At 43.6% G+C, this 19,795-nt stretch overlaps 1 long non-coding RNA gene across 1 annotated transcript in view; it reads right to left on the bottom strand.

The window, feature by feature from the left end:
* The window catches only part of LOC134554931 (uncharacterized), a 34,292-nt gene extending 16,548 nt beyond the window's left edge, over positions 1-17,744 (bottom strand). The window contains exons 1-2 of the long non-coding RNA XR_010081347.1: positions 15,696-17,744; positions 393-496 (exon numbers count right to left, since the gene is read on the bottom strand). This is a non-coding gene — a long non-coding RNA (uncharacterized LOC134554931). The remainder of the gene's footprint in view (positions 1-392; positions 497-15,695) is intronic.
* Positions 17,745-19,795: the final 2,051 nt, after the last annotated feature.

Below are 19,795 nucleotides of genomic sequence, written 5' to 3'. Positions count from 1 at the left end.
CAACTGCCTGGCATCTGCAGGGCTGCAGCAGCACGGCTGATGGCAGCTGACACCTTGGTCCTTCCTCCCAGGGGACATCCCGAGGGACAGCTGGGGGACGTGGGACACAGCCTGCCAGTGCCCTGCTGGCAAGCAGACACTGCTGTGGTGGGAAGGGTACCGTGGCCTTGAGGGGTGCCATGGATGTTACCAGATCAGGCTTCAATTCTCCAAGATCCTGCCTTGATTTTTGTCCCAGAAAAGGCTGTGATCAGCAAGAAATTAATTCCAGATTTGTTTACTTTCTACAGTCTCCTCCTGATGAGTCTGAAGGCAATGCAGGATGCTTCCCACATTTACACCCACCACCAAATCATGACAGCAGAAACAATCAAGATGGAAGTACATCCTACCTTTACAAACCAGGCACTGAATTCCCATGTCTCAATCTTTCTGTATTTGAAACTCTCCATTGCCTTCACTGGAGTTTTAAGGTAAAGAATTTGAAGATTTGTCCCTAAATAAAAAGTACTAAATTAATATAACAGCATGGTGGAGTTTCCATTTACTGCACACAACAGTCAAGATATTCAGACTTATGGCTCCCACTGCAATTGTAATTCAGTTTCCTTGCTCATACATAATGCTTTTATCTACTCTGAATGAGGTTATTTTTAGTTGCTTAACAAGCCCATATAATTCAGCTGTCACAGCTTCCATAAGAACAATACCTTGGAATTTCCTGCCTTTAATTTGGACTAACTCCTGTCTATAAGCATCACATTAGCAATGTTTCCAACAATGTGTGGTGACTATGAAATCAATCATTACATACATACACGCTACATATATATTTATAATGCTTGACTACCATTTGCTGAGGTAACATCTCAAAGTAATGTTAGGATCTCCTCTGGATAAGTGCAGCAGCCCCAGCTGGGCTGCCTCCTCTCTGTTCCAGACTTTGCAGCTGGGCTGTTGGCTGTGAAGGAAATTCTCCTGCCCATGCAGAAGACAACAGATATGAACCTGCCTCAAGTCCTTCCCTACCTTTTCTGCCATGAGGACTTCTCCTGTTGCCTGAGCACAGGAAGATGATGGATGATCCTCAGGGCAGAGGTGTCCAGGAGCTGCAGAAGGGCACTGGTAGAGTCACCCAGACATTGCTCTGAGCTGTGCCCAGCCCGCGGGGAGAGATTGCTACGGCCGCCTCTATCCGTGACCAAAGCAGGCAGGACATTCCACGGCTGAGCACTGAGGCTTCCCAATCAGCCATCCTGGAGTGCACTGACAGATGGCTGGTTCTATTTTTGCCTCCCTTACTCCAGGCCCATTCATTCAGTGCAATCCCTTTGATTACACAGACCCATGTGCCCAAAATCTCATCCCCTCTCTCCTGAGCGTGTCAGCTGGTCTGACACGAGATGTTACCTTTCTCTAGACCACCGCTCCAGAGCTTCACCATTTGTTTTGTGTCACACAAGAACAACTCCAGTTTGACTGTGCTCATACTTGGCAGTTCCTGTGAGCTTCAGACCAACTGCTTTTCACAGAAGTGCAGATTTTATCTCTCCCTTGCCCCAGAGCCACCTCTCCTACAGCCCAGCAAGCCAAGCTGCTGAGGAAGGGCATCAGGCTGCAGCAAAAGGCAAGAAAGATTCTGCACAAGACCAAATAAACATCCCTTTCTAGGCTTCCTTCCTCAAAAGCACAGATCCGCAGAATTCAATATACAGCAAGGCCAAAAACATGCATAAGCAGAGCAACTCATGAGTGTCAGGTTATTACATCCCTTCTCAACTGGCTCCACAATATTTTCTCATCCCAAAAGTTTTCTAAAACTTTGCCTGTATTTTCAAACTAAGAATGTCCTAATTTGTGGAATAAAGAGAACCAGGGCTCCAAAACAAGACCAGCATAAGGCTAGGTTAGGTTATCTCCAGCACAGCTCTGGGGAACCAAGCTGTGCTCTGTGGGAAAGAGTGGTGGGAGTCCAGCTGAGGGACTCAGGGCTACTCGAGCAGAGCCAGCACCACACACAGCCTGTCCTGTCCACAGCCTGGAATCTCTGTTGTTTGCTGCTTAGGAAAACAGCTCCCACATATCTTTCTCCTGTTCACTTGTGATCAATGGTCTTATGGCAAAACAGCATCAAGGATGAGTAAGCAGCAAAAGATGTGCTCTGCCTTTCCATCTCTGGCCATTAACAAAGACTATCAGATGGACCAGAATTACTTCACCTTAGTCATGTTGATTTTTACCAGCTGGGAATTTGGCCCAGGTTTCCTCTGGTTCCTGAGGGAGATAAACCACACAGTATCATGGCTGAGTTGACGATGCAGGTAGACCACAATTTCCACAAAACGTGGCTGGATAGGGGATAAGGCTGTTTGCATTGACCAGATGGCACAAGCGCAGTTTAGCAAGTGAGGAAAAATTATCCAGCCACAGAGGACTGCTGCTGGCTTGGCTGGGGCTCTGGCACCAACTCTGCATGAACCCCAGCCTTGCAGAGAGTCTGCAAGAAGATGCAGTCCAAGGTGGAGCAGGCAGTGCCAGTGACACAGTGGATGCATATGTTCCCAGGAATATTGAGGGGCAGCCTGGCACTCTGGCGGGGGCTGGAAGCTGCACAGCACATGCACATTCAGCCACAGCTATAATTAGGGTTTTGCTGCTTTGGCACCTCTTCCTAATTTACTTAATTTCTATTTATGCCATTCTGTTTCTGTTTTGAGCCTTTATCAGATGCTGGCATGCTTTGTGCAGAGCCAAACTTTGAAAGGAGGCTTTGGAAAGAAGTAATTTTAAGGGGGAGGATAAAAAAAAATGCCAGAGCACTGGGAAGAGCCATTCCCTAGAGAGAGTTGACCACTGCAACAGCAAAAAGGCAACTGGACCAGTCCCTTGGAGTAGGCCAGTGCTCTCCTGCCTGGAAATGCCGGTGCCTGAGGGTTTGTGGAATGTACCTGGGGAGTCTGTGAAACCTAATGGGGAAACTCCAACCTTGTTGACAGCAGTTTTCCACACCTGAATCTAAACCTGCATTGGAAAATGGAGGGAGAGGTCTGCAAAGCAAGAGAGGTCAGAACCTGCAGCATAAGCATGTCACAGCTCTGTCTGTGAGGCAGGCAGTAATTGTGTCCAATTTATAAGTACTTGTGAAATAAATCACTCTGTTACTGCAGTCATTCTGCAAAGGCGGGGGGGGGGGTACCACTCTCTTTTCCTTGCCTCCATCTGTGCCCCAGTGACAGGCTTGTCATGGCTGGGCTGGAGGACACACAGAGGGAGCTCCTGAGAAGCAGCTCCCAGGGAAGAGTTACACACGAGTTACACACGCCGTGTCCGAACAGCGCTCAGCAGCAGTGGCAGTGGTTACACTCCGAGAGCTCCAGTACAAGTAGCAGATGAGAAGAACACAGCTGTTGATGTTGACATGTTGCTGGCCTTATGGAATGATGATAAACAGCTGGAAATGCACATGATGCACTGGGGAATAGGGATTGAGTGAAGAATTTCAGGCTCACTGGAACATCACAAACGAAAGGGCAATCAACGGAGGATGCTGAATCTTTCCTTGACAAATAATTTGTAGATCCTTTCACTGCTTCATACTGCACTGGACATCAGTCCCCTGGCTTTTGGAAGACAGTCATGGAAAGGCTGCAGGCTTCCAGGCTGACACTGTTTCTCTTAGAGAATGATGCAGAATGGATCCACTGATCTTCCTTCTTGGGGGAGCTTTCTTTGATTCTTCCCCAGACAATTACATGGTGAGTGAGTGCTCTGCCCGGCAGCCCCAGGCTTCAGACCACACTGTTCCCTACACATCTCCAAGGCCAGGTGGGCACTGACAGCTGTAGGGTACCACTTCAAGCAATTTCCCAGTGGGAACAGCTACTGAAGGACTGAAAGCCCTTCTACATCTACCTTAAAACTGGGAGCTTGTTTCTGTATTTCCATGGCTCCAGTGTTGTATTCTGCCATCAGCTGTAATTGTTGCTGCTCTGAAGAAAGCCTTTGTTCAGTACAATTCCCTACTCCACAGTGACATCATCCAAGGCTGTGTAAAAAAAGCACAGCCTGGAGTAGTCAGCCATGTGATGATGTATAAATAGCACTGACAGAACAATATTATAAACTCTATTGGTACAGCTCAGATAAAGCTCGCAAGTTGCTGATTCATCTAAGATATTGGCTTGAGGGATGGCATGAGGTTCAGCTACAATAAACGTTCTCAGCTAAAAGCATATTACTTCACCATGAATCAGCTGCTCAGATCTTTCATGCTTTTCAGAAAAGCACCTGTCTCTTCCTGCTTTAGTCCTCCATTACTGAATACATGAATTATAGGGCCTGATTTTATTTCTGCTTCCTTTATGCTGAAATATGCCACAATCAGGGAGTTCTCTAGGGTTTTATATACACACAGGAAAAGTAAAGCCTTCCTAAAACTGCTTGCTGAGTGCTTGGTAACAGCAAGGTTTATGTTATTGTTCACAGCTCTGTTTCTACTTTGCCTGCCACTAGAAAAACAAAGAAGGGACCATTATTTCAATAAACCCGGAAACACTGAACCATACTTCCAACATATCTGAGTAGGTAATGACTAACTCCTTTTATGGCTTTCAATAAGATCCATGAAAGGTCAATTACATGTCCATAAACAAGACATGTCCACAAATGGACAAAATGAAACCTCACACCTTCCTGCTGGGTCTCCATGCACTGCGGGTGACAGAAATGAGCTCTACCCAATTTAATTGCTTTGCAGTTTGGCACCCATGATTTCACTTACGGGGAACTTACTGAATCCCTGTGCGCCAGCAACTTAAACCCACCCTGTGTTCCTCCACAGCACAATCCTACAATCCACAATACAGTGTGATCATCACCCACATGAGCACCAGCTACACAGACATGCTGCCCCATTGGAGCAGCTTGCTTGGTACAGGCAGAGCCCTTCATCTGCTGACTGCATCTCCAGTGCAGCAGGGCTGCTCATTCAGGACCATTAAAATGAGCAAGGCTTATACAATTATGGAACTTTGTATTAATTTTTCAAACTTGCAGATGTTGCAATCTGTACATATGGGAATAGTGCCAAATGTTATGATGACAGAAAAGGGTTATATTGGCCAGGGTTTAAAAGTAAGGAAGCAGGAAAAGAAAAATCTCACTCTACCACTATCGAGGCACTGCATGTATCTGGTTTTGCACACAGCTTCTGGTCAGCAGCTTTGCCTTTCTGATAGTGAGTTAATCAGCTAATATTTTTATGATCACAAACCCAATAAAATGGTGTGGGGTAAAATGACAATAAATGACAATAAAAATCCTTTATTTGCTTTAGATGTGCTTTTATATCCACTAAATCCTTCTTGCTCTGCCCACAGAAGACCTTTCTGCACTGAGTTTCAGACAGCAATGCCAGCATATGATCCCACATATTTGCTGCTTGTGTCAACATCCTTCTGCAGGGTGTGCATCCTTTGGGATGCTGCTGCACTGCTGTGCAGTGGCTCAGAGAACGTGCAGCTCTTGGGTTGTTTTGGCTGAGGCTGCTGGAGGATCAACAGGCCGAGGTGCTTTGCAGAGAGCGCTGAAGGGATGCTCAATGATCTGCATAAGCAACATATGTTTTATATTATCAACATCCCCTTCGTATTCCGATTGCATGTCAGGACTGGTAGAGCCTACTGATGCAAAGACCAGTTCCAGCTTTGAAGCTTGTGACAATAACAAAATAACCTGCTATTTGTTTATGTTAGTAATAAAATCTACATCAGCTGCTATTTGATTGTGGCCTTGACTAGAAGGCTGGTCAAAGGAAACCTCCTCAGTGAACAGAAGATGAAGGAAGCGGATGAGCGGACTGTGGATTTTCTAAATCTAGTCCAAGAAGTTGATGGTTATGCTTGAAGTTGTCAATTATTTTAGACCCCAGCTTTTTCAAGACTGCTTGAAGGACTAAGAGAGAGATGGTACCAATCACTTTGTCCCTGGATAAAGGCTTTGAGAGATGGTGCAGAGCTAAACACTCCAATTCCAGTTTTCCTGCATCCATCAGAAGCAGCCAGGGAGCAGGGGCGCTTGCACTGCCTCAGCACAGCAGGCTCTCCCCGTTGCTGTCTTCCCCAGGCATCCCCCCTGCCTCTCCTCCTGCCACATGGACAGCTGTGTGGATTATCCTGGGCCTTGGGGCTGGAGGAATGTGTACCCTTGTACTGTGAAGCCATCTGGGGGACTGCAGCTGCAAGTGCATCATCACCAGATAGCTCTGAACTGAGATCTGTGCCACTGCAACTGCAGGCATGGTACATGGGAAGAGATCAAAGGTACCCTTTGCACACAGTCAGCTCTTACACGTTAGGGTTACATTTCTGGGGTAGAAAAAAGCTGGTTTATAGTGCACACCTAAGCAGGCAATTCCAGCCCCTGGCATCTCTTCCCCAGTGTCTCCACCACTGGTGAGCATGTGAAGGTAGTTTTGCCTCACCCAGCCACGGATTTTACCACAGAGCATTCTGGTAACACCACAGACTCAGGTGTAAGACTTCCAAAAGAGCGGCCCAATTCATTCCCGTGCCCAGTTCAATGGAATCTTTCTGATCATTTTCACAGCATTCTGCAAAGGTTGTTTCTTTTCCTGATGCATGAAATGGAAAAGCTCCTAATGTGTTCCTGAAATACCTCGTGAAGTTAATGTGACTTATTGTCTATCACCAAGAGAATGATACTGGAACGAAAAAAGTGCTTTTTTCCTCTCCAAGTTTCTTAATATTCAGTCCTCATATGGCATAAGGGAGTAAACTCTCAATTACACGAAGGCAAATACCAAGAAATCTGTCAAAGCCAATAGAGTTATTCTGGACACCTGAGTAATTTCTCCCTTGGTATGATTCAGTCTCCAAAATCCACTCTGAATATCCTTAATAACTGTTTGCTATTCACCTAAATTTTTAGCTCTCTTATAATTCTAACTTTTTTCCATGTTTCACAAATAGCTGGAGTCAGTTCTTTTCAGATGATGCTGTTTCCCCAACTTGGCTTTCCTATGAATAACCTCCATCATCACTATGCTACTTTTGCTCGAATGTTTCATTTTTAACAATAAACATCTATCCCAGATGCCTTATTTTCAGCTTCATTAAACGTTTTACTAGTTCATCCTGAGTCATGTCAATATTTACCTTGGACGTGGCTCCGTATCCTTTCGCTTCTACGACCAGAATTCTCCAGACAAGCTTATTGTTCCTGGCTTGACTTCTACAAGTCACAGCTTAAAACCCTTTTTGATGTATTAAACAAGATGCAAATTCACCCAGGCATTCGCTTTGCTGTGTGCTGCCAGCTATGCCTATTCCAAACATCTCTGAGCTGATTCACTTCAACTTCTGTGTACACACAGGCCCCAAACCTGCACTTACTGTGAGCTAATTTCAAATTAGCAATTAGCAGAAGAGAAAGCAGAGACCAGATACCAACCTTTTGAGCACAGAACCATCACAGACCATTTCCACTGACATTTTGCATTGCAGAAGAAGGTGTCAGGAGCCAGAAGGGTGCCAGGCCCTGCAGGGTTGTGTTGGCCTTCACTGTGCAAACCTGGATGTTTTGCTGGGAGATGGAACTGTGCTTCCTCACTGCAGCTCTGTGCCCTGCCCCTGAGCAGCAGGGCTGACTTGTTCTGAGCAATGCCAGGGGTACCTGAGGCACCTCAGCATGCTCAGCCCAAGCAGTCCTGAACTGCTGCCACAGCCATCCACAGCCAGGCTGCTCCTCACTGCTACCAGAGCTCCTCATGCCTGCTGCAGGGAAGTTCTTTATGTACAAGACCACAGGGAGCAAAAGTTCGATAAGTAGAGTTTTCTTGATAATTTTCTGGATCTTTACATTGAGTTTACTTCAGGTCCTGTTTCAAAGTAGTAGCACGAAAAAGGTAGTTTGGGGTTCAATATTTTTATATTTTAGATCGACGTACTGCCCTGGAATATAACATTTTGAATTTTATATTGGATATAAAAAAGCAAAGGTGTCAAGCCGGGAAAGTGCTTTGAAAATAACAAAGGGCTTTATGTGGATTTTTTGAGGTCATTTTATATGTTGTTCCTGACTGTATTTAAAATACCTCCTTTCAGCTCGAAATGCCTTTGTCACTCACTCAAATCAGCAGTGCAGACTGGCAGGGCAACTGGGCATGCACCACAAAGGAATACATATGAAAAAAAAAACACTCAGAGTGTTGGGCACTTCCAAAGTGAATATTGTGCCATCAACCCAGATTTTTGTCAAGAGGTATCAACATGGCCTAGAGAAGCAGTGAGCCATGTTCTTGTGAGAGGGGAGGCAGTTTCACATCACACCAACCTCCCTGAGCTGGTACTCCTAGGAGCAGGTGAAGGTGATGGCTTTAGATGTTATTGCAGGTGTGCAACAGTTTTCATCAGAAATCCAGGATACTGAGCTGAGGTCACAGTGCAGCCATGTCAGTGATGGCCACACATCACCGTGTGGCAGATCCATGGGGCTACTTTAGAAATCACTTGCTTGGGTGCTTTGGCAATAGCAGCACAAGTAAATAATTGCTGTAGCCAGCCCGCGTGCTGTTGCCAACATCCCAGAAAGAGCATGTCCACACAGTGAAATGAAGGTAATATTTCTGTGCACCCCTGACCCCACTCCACCTCCAGCTCCCCTGTGCTTTGACCCAAAGGGCTCTACTGCTGACAGGACAGCTGAGGGTTTATTTGGTTTGGAAAAAATCTGCTCAGCTCTAAAGCAGAGGTGATCATTTTCCTCTTTTGGTCTAAGCTAGAATCAGAGAGATGAGCTTGAAACAGGGCTATTCAAATTCCCTTCTCTGACCTATGTCCCCTGCACATTCACTCCAGTGAGAAAAAAGGCAGCTTGAGGGACCACAGTCTCCCAAAAACACACGGAGCCAGAAGATAAAAGGGAATGGTTGAATACTAGATTAAATGCAAGTTTCACATTAATGATCACTTACAGGGACCTAATAAATGATTCTGTGCAAGGCATTGTCAAAGGTTTTGCTCTGCCATTTTTGTTTTGCACATGTATTTAGGAGCTTTTCCCCCTTAGAGGATAATGTTCAGGTTTTAAAATTTGTATTAATCTGTCACTACATTCATCTGTCACTCTTGGAAAGGGCTTTTTAAATAAAGTGTCTTTTTTTCTTTTTCATGTGCTGCTATATCAGAGTGGAGTATTTAGGATAAGCCCTTTCCACAGCAGTGCTGCACAGGGATGGGATGACATGTAGGAAGGCAGCTTTTTATAGAGTATGATCTCTTTTGACCCAAACAACTAATCAAAGTTTTAGAGGTTTTATATTTACCCTGGCTGGGGACAGTCAAAGGGTCTTAACTGCAAATCTCTGCTTCATTTCCAGAGCAAAGAACCCACAAGGGACAGAGGTTTTCCTGCTAGACCCTCCAGAAAAGCTCTCAGGGTGGGGGTTTGTTTCGGTTTTTTGTTGGTTTGGGTTTTTTCACCTCTATTCAGCCTGGGGCACTACTCTAAAAAAATCATGAATTGCTCCCTTCAGAGCACAGGTCTTTGGCAGGTTGTGCTGGGCACCATCAGGTGTCCTCTCCTGGCTCTCCATCCCACCTTGCAGCCAGGGGTACCCCAGGGAGCAGGTACCCACCTCCACCTCCACCTCCCTGTTATCCTATTATCCTCAATTGGTTTTTTTCCTCACATCAAAATACCAGTAACTTTTTCCTGCTGCTAAACACCAGCATTTTATTTTCTACCACACTGGAGCTTTACATGCACTGTTTCACACAGGGCCCATGATTTCAGTGCTGAGTGCAGGACAGAGCCACGCTATCCCACCTGTTTGAGTTCTGTTTTCTCCACAGCTTTGGGAATTTCCATTTCACCCATCCTCACTGCTACCAGCCATCCTGCATTTGGCCATATGATTGCTTTCTTCCTAGAACAGAGGGGACAGTCACTCAGCCTGCAGGTCATACCTAGATTATCTTTAATCACTGCGCAGCTTTGCTGACTGCAATCTCATTGCTTCTTTCAGAATGAGGGAAAAACCCTCAATGAAAAGACAGGGAGTCTTTTCATAGATACTTCTGAATTGGTCACAGAAAAAAGATTCAAGGCTAAATTCTTATTACCAGTCTGCCCAGTGGAAACACAGGGTGACTCCAGTAAAGTCAGTGGGACTGCAGTGGTGTACCCAAGATCCAGATCAAGCTAGAGGTTCGGAAAAAGGCTGCTCTGAGCATTTCTTTTTATTAGACATCTCATCTCCTGCTTTATGAGTTATTTTGAAGGTTTACTGTATTCAAGTAGAAGCAGGAGTTCAGATTATGAACTTTGATCGCTCATGGTTTATTCAATATTTTTAATAAAGTCTGAAAAGGTTCCCTTCCATCAAAGAATGTCCCCTTTGATTAATCAATTGAATTTGATTTTTTTTCTTCATGGAGAATACAAGCCAGTGTACTCCTTTGCCAGTTGTTTACTGGCAGCTTCATAACACACAATAGAACAATTATTTTCCAAGTAAAAGAGCTGTGATCAGAAATGTTAATAAACTACTCAATAGTGCAGAATCTTTTGCTTCCTTAAAAGCCACACAATAAAGACATATCAAGCCATTTTTAATATAATCTGCATACTTTCCAAACAACACAGTCAGTGAAACAGAGTTGTCTTAAATGGCCTTCTTCACATTTACAGCTGGAACAGCTGCAGTAGCAGCTCTGCCAGGCTTGATTTTACTCAGTGTGCAGGATCAACATAAAATCTAGGCTGAAAATTAAAGGGAATAAATGTCCCCCTGACAAGAGAATGATTTTGGTCCAAGAGTATTTCTGGCCACAACTACTTTCAAAAGCAACTTTGCCATTTGTGCCTGACCTAGTCCCAGTAAGTACTATGATGATTTGTTACATTTTCTATAGAACCAGGAGACCATTTATTAGCCCCAAGGTATTGTACTGAGCTTCAATTATGTAATAGGTATTATTCCACTGAATATCCAATGCTTTGTAAGAAAGTTTTAGTTCTGGAAAGAAATGTACAAGGTTCTCAAATGATTTTGAGGAAGATCAAACTCCCCCCTTTTTTTTGCTAGTTGAAAGAGGAAAGGTTTCTTCTTGATAGAAATCATGAATAATTTGAATAGATTTTTTTCTAAAGCAAAAACCCTCCTTTTTCTTTGAAAGCCATTGATAGCTTGGGATTCAAGCAAAAAAGAATAAAAGAAGAAATAATAGTTTCTTGCTAGGCTAGAATGCGATAGGTATGCTGCCAAATCAGCGAGATTTTAATTTAACTATAACTGAGGAGCACATTTGCCTGCTTATGAGTGAGGAATGGGGGTCTCCCCACACATGGCAGAGCAGGGGCAGGTCCCCAGCCCTGCTAAGGTCCCTTGGGGCTGGGTGTGCAGCTGGTGCATGATGCCCCCAGCCCCAGGGCCTGCTGAGTGCTCTTCATGATTCAGCAACACAGACTCTGACACCTCATCCAACCCTGAGCATCTGCATCTCCCAGATTAACTGCCTCTGAATAACTGGTTAACTGGTTACCTGACTGCCATAAAATAACCAATAACCAGTTCTCTAGCATCACCCTCCTTCTATCGTCCCTTACAGTTTGTTTAAAAAAACCCATAGATTTTAAAAAGCACTGACACCTAAATAAAAATTGATCAGCTCCAAGCAATTTCACCCTTCACAAGCCATTTTACATGATTGAAGGCTTTAGCTCCCAGCTCTCAGAGGCTTCTCCAGCTCTCAATCATGTGTGAATTTTCCTCTGCTCTCTGTCAACAGCGAAACACAACAGTTCCTGTAACTACCAGGTGAAAGTCAGCCCAGCTGTTGCCTCTGATTTTTCATTTTTTTCAACTATTAACAAATACCCTGCCACACACAATGCAAATACAACACATACATGCAACAGCTGCTCTGCTTCAGAGTAGCAAAGCCAGTTACTCCAAGGTATTCTCAGGAAATAGGAAAGCAGTGTTCTTGAGGCTGACAGATTTCTGAAATGAACTTTAATGTATGCTTGGTTTAACTGGTATTTTAGTAAAATGACTATGCCAGCTGAGAAGAAAGTAGAAAGTAAATCAACTAGCTTTTTTTCAGATAGACTTCAGTATCTCAGAAGTTCACCAGTGGGAATGTGCTGCCAAGGTTGCTCCCCCTGCCCACTGCAAACCCAACCAATACAAAATACCACTGCTATGACTGGGTGAGACTACAGCTGGTGCATAGGTGTGCCTGCAATGATGTTTTGCCCTCTGTGAGAGCAAGGAAGAGGAAAGAAGGCAATGGATAATGCATTTTAACCATAACCATGCCATCCCATGGTTATTCTTGCAGTACAAATGAGTTATATAGGGGTGAGCTGCATTTGCATTTCATTCACCAATTCCACTCAGAGAAGCAGTTAAGCACCCTTATTTTTCACAGTAAGACAAACGAAGTTGAATTCCCAGTTTATCTAAACAAACATGAACTGAAGTAAAATGCATGTGCAAGCAGCACATTTATTGCATCAAGGGAAATAAGGCATCAAGCCAGAACCTGATCTTGTTTGCCACTATGTAAACGATGAGTAAGGCTGCTGGGGTCAGCAGAGCAGTGGAGTCACATGAGTCACAGCACAGAGCTCTTTGGAAAGATTGCTCCATGGCTAAATATATCACTACAGTCGCTTCAAGAAAAGCTCTGCGCCAACTTCTAATAAATGCTGGCGGTGACGCTGAGCTCTGGGCACTCACAAAGCCAAAAGAATGAGGAGGAATTAACAAGTGGCCTTAAAAACATATTGAAGAGAATGGAAGTTTTGTCTGGGCGAGAACTGAAGAATCAGACCTTTGGTAGTGAAATTTGTGACCTGAATTTTCCGCCACACACATTTAGCCACCTTTCAAGTGGGTCTGGGGGGGGGGGGGAAGTAGAAAAGACCACTAAACTCAACAGAGCAAGTTTGTGCAAGTTATCACTCAGCTCTGTGCAAACAGTTTGTTTCACTGTATTTTTTACCAGGCTTGTCCCAGTAAATGATGACTTGCTCCTCCCAGGGAAATGCCATAATGAATCTACTGTTATCAGTGAGTATGGACAGCCACACCGACAGAAGCCAATTCAACACCACAACCCTGTGATTAAGCAAAACAGTCATTCCAATGAATACTTTTTTTATCTCCATCTGATACACACAGTGCTGAATCTGGAAAAATAAGAGCTCAATAAACCATAAAAGAAATGCCCTTTGATCTTTTCTTTTTTCAATGGGGCCATAATTTAGTGCTATTACAACAGTAGTTTCAAGTAACCAAAATTGCTTATCAAGTGTTACGTTTCAAATACATTCTGTATCAACAAAGTCCTGAATTAGAAGAGATTTCATAATTCCTTATGAATTGCTCTCCTACCCAGTCTTTCCACTGGAAGCCTGATTAAATGAGTATTATTTCTTCTTAAGTGGTTTTACAGGTCGTTTATCTTAGATTTATGAGTATCAACCTACTTTAGAAGGTATTAGACAGCTTTAACGTTTGACACATATTCTCTAAATCATTTACAGTGCTCTCCATTTGCACTAGGCGATTGGTAATCTTCTCAATATTAGGTTTTATTGACAATGCACCATATAGAGTCCTTATTATATGGTAATGATTTAAGATAGGTGCAGGATTGGGAACTAATAAATCCAAAAGCTCATTTTTGATTGTTGACACAGAGCTGAGGAATAATGTGCATCCATCTAAATCACTCTGTTTCTCACTACCATCGTACACACACGTGTTTAACCTGCTCTAATGCTATGCAGGGATGTGCAAACAGATCCCAATTCTTGTTTTGAGCCTGATGGATTCATGCTTAAAGTTGTTCTCACTCAGAGACAACTCCCAGCAGCAGTGAGGCTCCCCGGAGGAGCAGAAGCACCGGCAGCCACCTTTCAGCGGGTGGGAGGAGCAGGGGCTCACCCCGGCTGTCCTGGCTCCTGCCCAGCTCCCCCAGCTCATCACTGGCTGCTGCTGGCCCTGCCCCAGCCCAGCTCCCTCACACTTGAGCCACGCCACGGCAAACATGCCTAGTGAGATCAAGGAGCATTTTGTCTGAGTAGGGAGTTACTAAAACCGACATCACAGGCTTAAAAATCATCCTCATAATTTGTATTTGGGAGAAAGTACTGAAAGCTGACATATAGAACAAAAACATACCTTCATGTAGCCCTACATAATAATAATTTCACAGAAATATTGGCATTGATAGTAACAGAATTCACTTGAATAACTGATTCCCTTACTTCAATAGAAGATCAGCCCCCATATCTATATTACTCACAGAAAATTAGAGTAGAAGATAAAAAAATTAAAGTGAGAGCCTTTGGTAGCAAATGAACATCTTTCCACTGAGCTCTACAGAATTAAAGTCTCATCTGCAAGCCTGTAATCCAAAGGTACGTCTTTGAAATGCCATCAGGAGATCTGTATCAGCCCTGCTTTTGTAGTGTGTCACTGAAAATGGTTTCTGGGGCATCGGAGCTGCGTGATCCAGCGATTTGTTAAGTTGAAATGTGACATTTCAAAAAAAGGCTGGAATGATCTCAGAGCACAACCAACACAAAAATCTGCATCAATCTTTTAACCAGACAGGTGCCGGGTAAGTAAACTCTAGTAAAAAATTTGGGTTAGTGGCGAAACTGCCCTGTGACAATTGCACACTGGAACAGTCAACAGCAGGGAGGTAGAGCAAAGGGGTGTCTTCCTCCCACCTTGCTCATTCAGAAAACACCCCAAAATCCCAACTCAGGCTCACTCTGCTGTTCATAAATGAGTCAGTAACAGAGGAAGTGGTGCCACTAAACACTGAGGCCCCAAGCTCCAATCAATGTAAAACACCTCCTTTGAAGCAAAGCATTGCTGTTACCGTATCTTTGGTGAGAGCAGGCACAGATTTACTGGGAAAAATAGGGAGAAAAGTAAACCAAAACCAATATCCTCCCAAAACAGGCCTCCCCAGGGCCATACACCCACTTCTGCCCTCATCATAAGGGAGCATGTGCAGCCCCCCACCTACCCATTAGCAGGCAATTTTCAAACAGCAGAATTATCACAAGTTTCATTTTCCTTACCAGTGGAGCTAACTGCATTCTGAAATGTGCTATCTACATATTTTTAAGCTTGTTTCATTCACTCAGTTCCTAAATCAGCAAAATTTTAACAATCTTCAACGTCTCCCTGCCATGAGTAAAATTTCTTCTACTACTGGAAAGGAGGGAGAAGGTCAAGAAGGCTTGGGAAAATTTGTTAGCGTGACCTGTAATATGAATTTGGCAGAAAAGAAATTGAGAACATTTCTTTGGAAAACAATCAAAGGGCAAAGTTTCCTCTCAGAGCTGCGTGGTAATTCACGACTTACATGCTCCACGGAAACTTGCTGCTCTGATGATTAGAATAGCAAACTATTTTCTGTCTGCCTGACAGACCAAAGATGGTCATTTTTCCTCCCTCTGTCAGTACCCTTCTGCTCAGGCAGGGCCACTTGTGTGTCCCTTGACACACAGATGAAGACTGAATGATGCATCTCTGCTCAGGAGAATTAATCCAAGTTGGTTATGGTACAAGAAGAAGTGACAAACAGTAACAGGGCATAAATTCTGGCTGAGTCTTGTGGAGACTGACAGATGCTTTCTCTTACCTGGATCTCAGCTGCTCCCACTGTACACGAGAAGTCAGCATCTTCCTGGTTATCCACTCTCAACACACACCAGCCACCAATACAGGAGAGGGAATCTGAGCCTTCAGTATCCACTGCAGCTGGGGTTCCTCAACAACAGAACGATGACAGTGTGCAGCTTATTGCCATTGAACACATGACAGTGTGCAGCTTATTGCCATTGAACAGTATGGTGGGCAGCAGCACAGCTCAGGTCAAAAAAGGACTGGACAAACTCCTTTGATTTCAATTGATGGGTGCATACTGTGGCTCCACAGGTTTCTACAGCACCAGTCCATGGAAGGGGTGTGCCTTTAGGATGCCCTTGTCTCCTGCTCTTCACTAAGATTCTCCCACAGCCAGTGCCAAAGGTAGCAGCAGCCTGGGGTACTTGGATCCTGCTCTGCCCAGATAAGACATTTTTATGCACAATCAATGCAATCATAAATACAGACAAGAAAATTGCCTTGGCTGAAGTTTAAAAGATGTAAGATTCAAATGTCAAGAAAAAGTTGTATTAAAGATCTTTAGAAATGGCAAATTAAATGGAAAGAGAAATGAAAACTTTGAGATACTCATGTAGACCAACCTCAGTGAAGGGAGGCAAAATCCTGATGCCACCTTTGCAGTCACCGGAGGATCAGGCGGACCTTAAAAGGTGCTGAAAGCAACCTCCAGAGGCTCCCACCGTGAATGACCCTGCACACTGGCATCCTGAAGAGATACAGCTCCAGCAGCCTTTCTCCAGGAACACAGAAGTACCATGCTCACTTAGAATAACTTTTTTGGACCATTCTTCCTCACAGCCTCCTGATGTCAAGGCCACAAGTCTCCCCTCTTGTTCTCCCTACCCTACCTGGCAGGGGTGCTTGTAGCAGCTCACCTTTTCCTTTTCTGTTCTTTGAGTCAGCTGCAGAAACATTCAAAAACACATTCAAAATAAACACAACTCCCAGCAGGCCTAGGCAACTCTGTGAGTGAAGAATTCTACATGAACAAACCTCCCGTTTGGTCTCTGTTGAGTCAAAGACAGCACAGGCTTTAAAGTAGCATTACTGTGTTTAAAGCAGTCCACTATGGATGTCAGGTGGTTTCTACTCTAGAAATATTTTACATTCTGTTCTTTCTGCAGCATTACTAATTCCATGTCCTGTTTAAGGCTCTGCATCTGAATGGGACTCGCAATTACATGAGTCACTGCAACTATCCTTTGTTGGTTTTTGGTTTTTTGTTTTTTTTTACATGTGATCTGAATCCACAACTGCTGGAGCCTGAAGCTTGCTCTGCACAAAGTGCCACAACAAAATGGGCTAAAATGCTCATTCCAAACATTTAGTTTGGAGCTGCTCATGGCAAGCAGCACAGTGTTTTGTCACTGCTGTCACTTCCTGAGGAAGGGTGGTGGAGAAGCAGTGAGGATTTCACCTTGAACACAGCCCTCCCTAGACTGCCAGCTGACAGAACTTTGTGGTTCTCTTCCACACCTTTCTGGGTCAGTCCAGGGCCAAACCTGTGCTGCAGAGGCTTCTCAGGTAAGGACAGCGTGCCCATCTGGATGAACATGTTTGAGTAGTCAGCTGGATCAGGTGCTGAAGAGCCTGACTGAAGCAGGCCAGTGCTGACTTTGCCCATGTTTTGTGGTCAGGTTGGCAGTGTAGGTTATTGAAGAAAATGTCGTCTTCTCACTTGCGAAAAGCTGAATTTGAAGCCTACGCACAGTGGCTTTTCTGGGAAAACAATTTTTCTAGGAATGCCAGTTACAATTTTAGGAAGGAAACAGTGTGGCAATTTTCAAATTCAAATCAAAATTCGGTGCAAAAGAAGAGAAGAAAGGCTTGAAAAGAAAAGGTCATGACAAAATACTATAAAACAGGTGAAAAATTCTCTTCTCTTTTTGTCTCCTTTCCCATCACTTTCATGCCAGCTTCTTACTAGAAAAGCTGCTTTCCATCTAAACTTCCATCACATTGTCAGTGTAATGCAGAAAAGCACTGCCTGAAATAAAGCTTTTCTTTTACCAGAGGATAATTACTGGTTGTGTACTGTATCATTATAAAATGCTAGTAAAGACCCGGATTTTGCTAAAAAATGAAAAATGAAGATGCTAAAAAGTATCAATATTATATTTTATATAGGAGAAACTCTACTGTTTCATGTGTCCGCTGCCCCTGGAAAACCACTACTTCTCTGGCAGACAAGGTAGAACACAACACATCTTCCTTTCATCACAAGATCTATCTGCTTTAAACTGAGAGCTCTGTAGGGTGGGAACCTGTTAGGAACTATGTTATGTATGTGCATTGTAAAGAACTTTGTTAGATCAATAGTGTGGCAAAAAACCCTCAAAAAACTCAAAGATAGTAATACCAAAGCCTCAAGAGTAGGTCCCAGGAATGACAGTATAATTATTTTTAGAGATGACTACAGCAGTAACTCTACATGACATGAGAGACTGGAGAAACAGCAAGCCTGATTTAAACCAATGGGAAAGCCAGGAATACAGAATGGAGACTGTTCCTAATGCACCATATTGCATCTGAACATTTTGTTCCTACCCATCTATCCAAAGCATGATGTTTTGCATTTCATATTAACATTCTGAAGACATTAAAGAATTCTTCAATTCCATGTTCATATGCTGTGTCAGAACTCACACTCCAACTGCTTAGAGAGATGCTATGTCTACCTTTTACTCATCTTCCCTCCCTCAGGCTCTTAAGCATCCTCCTTCCCACTCCCAAAAAATCCCAGGGTCTACTCTTTATTGGTAGCATTATTTAGTTCAGCAGAAAGTTGGTTACAATTACGGTTTGTGGGATTTGGACTTCCCTCTGGATTTCTGCACTACCTCAGCTGTTGTGCATATGTACTAAGAGTGACTGCTAACAAATCACCGTAGTAATACTTGAGGTTCATGTACTATTTCTCATCTTCAAAGCACTTCAAAATTTCCCAGAGGTTCTACAAAATCTCAGAGAGGGAGAAAGAGCTGTGGGCAAAAGTCTTTGTTTAGCATTGGTCTTAATATAAACCACAGTCAGTCCCTTTCTGCTTAGCACTACAGCAGGAATGTTGCAGCCCTCAGATTTAGGTCTGAAGTGCTAAACAATGCTAAATTGCCAATAACACATTTTCACTAAAAAGTATTTAAAATACTCTTTGTCATATGGACAGCTCTCTTCAAAAGTTCTGTTCTCACCTTTAAGTTCAAAACTAGGGAAATGGTGACATTAGCATAATGTCTTGGGAGATGGATTTATGCATCAAAATAAAGGACATTTTGATTTCAGAAAGTTTTGTTAACAAAAAAAGTCATATTTCATAGGAATAAAACAACAAAGAACATAATCAGGAATCAAATTTTTTTTTAAAGGTAAAACTAATAACACTTCATTAATCCTTCAGCATTTAAAGCAGAACAGTCAGCTTTTAATAAAATGAAGCTCTCACTAATTTTCTGGCCAGCACTGGAAAGAGCAATCAAGAGAACTTGGAAGCGAATCATTACAGGCCTTACTCCTCCTTATCACGTACCAGGGGAAGAATTTTTCTCAGTGCATGAGGCCAAGTGAACTGCTCTGTCCTCTCCCACCAGTGAACCACTGCAGGAGCTGCATGCCCACACTGGACACGCACTGTGCAGAGCACAGGCAGGCTGCTGGTGGCCAGGCACAGCTCCTGGCTGCTGTCTTTAGCTGTGGGAGCACTTCCTGCTGAGCACAGGGAATGTCCTGCACGCTCAGCCCTGCGCCCCCAGGAGCAGCCCCTCAAAGTCAGGCAGCATCACATCAGACCTGTTAGGAGAACTGCTACAAGCTGTTTTCTTCTTTTGACTGGCTGAGTCAGGCTTGCAAATTTCTTTCATTTACCACTATCAAAATGAGGATTAAATTAAACAAAATCTAACTTTTTACTTAGTGGTAAATAAATACGAAAATGCAATAAAATTTTATTTCTCATGTATTCTACTAAGCATGTAATCCAACCCAACCTTTGTGCTTCAAAGCATGACTTGTATTTCACACGCATTGTAGGGCACAGAGTTCTGTGACACAATAAACACAGGCTGCAAGTTTGAAACA

Source organism: Prinia subflava, chromosome 9 (assembly GCF_021018805.1).
Source record: "Prinia subflava isolate CZ2003 ecotype Zambia chromosome 9, Cam_Psub_1.2, whole genome shotgun sequence".
In the NCBI taxonomy this organism is placed as follows: Eukaryota; Metazoa; Chordata; class Aves; order Passeriformes; family Cisticolidae; genus Prinia; species Prinia subflava.
The sequence above is the reverse complement of the archived record's forward strand: the minus strand, read 5'-3'. Positions and strand labels throughout refer to the sequence as shown.